This window comes from Pteronotus mesoamericanus, unplaced genomic scaffold (assembly GCF_021234165.1).
Source record: "Pteronotus mesoamericanus isolate MK-2021 breed Mesoamerican mustached bat unplaced genomic scaffold, CSHL_Meso_final contig_20, whole genome shotgun sequence".
Classification (NCBI taxonomy): Eukaryota; Metazoa; Chordata; class Mammalia; order Chiroptera; family Mormoopidae; genus Pteronotus; species Pteronotus mesoamericanus.
The window spans coordinates 66,156,909-66,161,716 of NW_026555085.1; the positions used below are offsets into that span (position 1 = coordinate 66,156,909).

The following is a 4,808-nucleotide window of genomic DNA, read 5'->3' on the forward strand; positions in this document are numbered from 1 at the left end:
CAGCCATAAGTGGCCATTGGTATCTACACTCTAAACGCCCTGATGTGCTGAATTGTCTCAGATGCCTGGAGGACCAGATGACTACATGTTCAATTACACAGAAGGTTCTTTTTTTGTTTTTTAAGTATATTTTATTGATTGTGCTCTTACATTTGTCCCATTTTTTTTTCTTTTTGTCCCTCTCTGCCTAGTACCCCACTTCCATCCAGCAATTACCCGCCTTAGTTCATGTTCACAGGTTGTGTGTATAAGTTCTTTGACTTCTCTATTTCCCATACTGTTTTTGTTTTAATTTAATAAAGTTTTAGTTTTCAAAATGTACAGCTGGTGGGATGTGTCGTTCATGCGCCTTCACCAACAGCTGGAGCATCCCCACCTTTGGTCTTTCTGGTGTAAATTACTTGAGCTCTGTGCTTTGAAAGCAGTTTAGAAAGTCCTTTACTAAGGGGCTCCTGAAGGGCTGCCCTGGCCAAGGAACCACGAATCTTCAGGCGCTCAGAGACAAAAGCTGGGGTTATGAGCTTGTCATTGGGAACTTCCTTACAGAGTTTATCATATGTTGCTTTGTCAAACAAGACTAGGTTATTGAGTTTGTCCTGAATTTTGCCTTTGGACCACTTCTTTTTGGCCTAGTCCCCAGATTTGTTCACTGGGTCTTTGTCTTTCTTGGCCAACTTTCTAGCATCTTTCTTCTTGTTGTCTTTAGGTGGCAGAGCAAAACTCGGGGAGCACTGGCTCTTATTGCTACCTGAGAAGATGTTGGACAGAAAGGATCCCATAGTGTTTTAACATCTTCCTATCTATTTTGTACGTACCAATTATGCTTCTTAATCCCTGTATCTTTTCCCCCATTCTCACCCTTCCCCTCCCTGCTGATACCCCTCCATGTGACCTCCATTTCTGTGATGCTGTTCCTGTTCTAGTTGTTTGTTTAGTTTTTTTTTTTTGGATTCAGTTGTTGATTGTTGTAAGTTTGCTGTCACTTTAGTGTTCATAGTTTTGATCTCCTTTTTCTTAAATAATTCCCTTTTACATTTCATATAATAAGGTCTGGTGATGATGAACTACTTTAGCTTTACCTTGTCTGGGAAGCACTTTATCGGTCCTTTGATTCTAAATGATAGCTTTGCTAGATAGAGTAATCTTGGATGTAGGTCCTAGCTTTTCATCACTTTGAAAACTTCTTGCCAGTCCCTTGCTTGTTTTGATTACCTTCTCATTGAGCATTCCTGGTGAATACAATTTTCCACCTCATTTTAATGTTTCATGTGTATATCTTTGGGATATTCCATATTGAAAGGAATGGTATTTATTTTGATCACCTTGGGACTCCTTTTAATTAGAGTATATTTCCTCCCTTTCCTTCTTCTTCTAGGTGAACATAATTTCTCTTGGGGACTCTGGAGATGGTGTCATGATTATGCTACAGCCTTCATATTTCCATATTGAAATCTTAGAGCTGAGGGATGGGAAAAACCTGGAGATTTAAGTGCCTCTCTTCCAAGGCCGACATTTTTGGTGAGAGTAGGAAAAAATGCTTTGGGTCAATTAGATACCAGAAGTCTTTATCACTATGAAAGTAAGGCTATGGGAACTTCAGCTTTTATCCTATGCATGTTGGGGTCTGAAAAATGGTAAGAGATAAGAGGACAAACAAAGGCAATAAGGTAGGATATGTTCCAGTATGCGATACATATTAGAAGCAAATTTGTGGGTAATGTATTAGGTAGCAGCTAGGAATGAGCGGCCGGAGGGGAAATAAAGGCAGGGCCCTTGCCATTACAATCTAACAAAGAACAATACAGGAAGCTAGAAACAAAAGGAACGCTTGTCTCACCAATTTACTCAAGAGTCCTGAGCTCGGTTTGATAAGATTGCCACTGTCCTGAGCACTGCAAGCAAAATAGCACAGGAGGGGAGAGTCCTTGAGGCTGTGCTGAAAAAAGGGGCTTCTGTAACAATCTTACTAAGATTGCAGGGTGTTCTGAACATCACAAGCAGGAATTGCACAGGAGGAAGAGGGGACCTTATGTTGCTAAAGGGGCCTTTGTAACAATTTTGCTAACTAAGGCAAAGAGCCTTCATTCACAGAGAGAAAACCTTTGTAGCTGCACATTATTTGCAAAGTGGGGAATGTGGGGTAACCTATAAGCCAGTTGGGGTATATAACCCCAATAGTCAGCAAACTTAGATTAGCCAAATACCCACTTGTAGCTTTGTGCTCCTGTGTGTTTTGTAAATTAACTTGCTATCTTGTTTCCACTATAGATGTCTCTGGCTTGAATTTATCTCTTGCTGCAAGACCAGAACTGAGGCAGGGGAGAAAGGCCTTCTGACTCGAGTCTCTCTTTCCCCCATTTGTAACACTTCAATCGAGATTGGGGTACTTTTTTAATCCCCATGCACTGGGACCAGCTTTTTGGGCTTCTGTCTTCAAGGCATACACTTGCTTTATTTCCTTTTCTCCCAAAATACCACAGTGTCTCAGGTCTGGTTTCCATCTGTCAGTTCTTCTCCTTGGTGTCTGATTAAATCTTTTTTGTCCTCTCCCCTGACTGACTTTGCTGTCAATGATAATTTTGGGGCCTAGGTAGGGTGACTATGGAATTTTATATTTATAAAATATAAACATAAAATTTATATTTTACTAGTTTCGGTGTGTAAGTCACCCTTCTGTGAACTAAACTTATGAGCCTTCAAGTTTCTTTGCACTGGCCTGGAATAGAGAGCCTACTGGAATTGTCCCTTGACTCTGAACATGAAGACAGAGTATATTTTTCACACTCACTGCAAAAGGATATGAATCCTAGTCCCTGAATGTCTGACGATGCCCTCTTTTTAGGACAGTGAGGCAGTCCAACACAGACACCTTTCTTCAAGACTCTGACTTGGTCTTGTCCTATCTCAGCGGCTGCCAGCAGGCAGATCCTGAGCTATTTGCTCCCGGACTGGGGCAGGCTGCAGGACAGCACAACTCTCACCAAAGGACCAAGCTGGGTACTTGGGCATTTAAAGGACGATGGCTGTTTTGTATCATTTGATTAATAAAAAATGGAGAAATTGAAAAAAAAGAGAAGACTCCAAATCTATATAAACTCTCAATGCATAGCCTTTCACATGCATGGTAGTCCATCTTGGCCTTTAAATCTATCCATCTCTGTAACGGGGCACAGCCAGGGCGCCCCCCAAAAGGGTATTTTGTAACGGGGTCCAGAGATTCGGGTTTCCAAGAAAAATATATTCTCCCCACCCCAGGGCGGGCCGCCATGCGGGATGGGAGCCTTGAGCAGGGCCCTTGAGAGTCAGTTTGCATGTGAATAACAGGATAGCTGCGTTCCTCATTTGCAAAGAGGATTATTTGGCATATCACCAAAGCTAATCAGGAAGGTTTAAAAGACTTAACAGGGAATGTAACGGAGAGGAAGAGGAGAGACGGGGGCCTGCAGGAGATATGAAGGGACACGGACTCTGGGGAACAGTGTGAAGACCACACGGGAAGAAAGAGGGGAGAGGGGACTCTTGCTGGTGGGCCGTGAGAAGGTGCCACGTGGTTATGGATTAAGAGCTGGAGATCGCGGCCACACAGTAGATGGTGCTGAGAGGCCTGCCTAGCCGAGCCCCGGACTTCTGTTCTTTTTTTCTTCTGAAGGACGGTACCCTGACCGGCCTGACTGGCCTGACTGGCCTAACTGGGCAAAGGGGGGAGGGCAGGACTGGTGATTGTTTGAAGGGATTTTGAGGTTTAAGGATGACATTTAGCCATTAATCAAACCTGTATAACTTTTGAATAAATAGTTCCTTTTCCTTTTCACCAAACTCTGCCATTCAGAGCCATAATTCCAAGGGCAGCGGGCAAAGGTTGTGGGCGGGGAAAGGACCCACAACCAAGGGGTCCCGGGGAAGGAAGGTGTCCTTGTTTCGGTAATAGCATCTGGGCACTTCCCCGCCACGGGTCCTTTTTGTTCAGTAACATCTCTGTGCTGTTTCTATGACATTATAAAACAGTTTAAGTTTTTTTTTTTTTCCTCTCGCCTCTGGCGCAGTAGTATGCATGATTTATGGTTGTACTTAGTCTATAGCAGAAGATTCAAGGTCTCCTTAATTCTAGACCCTGGGTTATGACTAATCCTGAGGGATCCAGTGTTGCCGGTGGGGCTGGGTAGAAGGTTCTCAAAAACATAAGCAGATCAGAAATTCATCTGTTTCTACCCTCCCATCTTCTACAAAAACCAGGTAACCATGGAGCATGGGCAAATGATTAGACAAAATTCCAGTTTGAGATTCCATGGGGAATTCCCTATGGATTTATACACTTATTAAAAACCTCACATACCACTGCTTGAGTCTGGTTTTCTGGCTAGTCCCGCAGCCCTGACAGCATTCCTCCGCAGCTGTAACCCCACTCTCAGTGTCATCTCCATCATATTAATGAGAGTTGCTGCTGTTCTTCCAATACTCATGGTTGGGGCTTATCTGGATCACACTCCCAACAGTGATATTATCCCAACAGTTTGATGGTTATACTCTTGGGCAGTCTGATAAGTTAAATTCATTGGTTCTAGACCTTGGCTACTCAGGCTGCATACCAGACCAACTGAATAATTATCTTTGAGGATAAGGTTTCGATATGCTTTTTGTAAGTTCTCAGATGATTCCAGCGTACAACCAAGTTTGAGGATACAGTTTTAATTTAAGCTACAACATAATGAAGAAACTGAGATGCAAAATCCTTGATAATTGCTACCTCCCACACCAATACAAACATATATACACTGAATTCTATTCTACTCTAAATAAAAGTAAGATAG

General features: G+C 42.8%; 1 pseudogene; it reads right to left on the reverse strand.

The window, feature by feature from the left end:
* Window positions 1-341: 341 nt before the first annotated feature.
* LOC129066914 (40S ribosomal protein S25-like) lies at window positions 342-779 on the reverse strand (annotated as a pseudogene).
* Window positions 780-4,808: the final 4,029 nt, after the last annotated feature.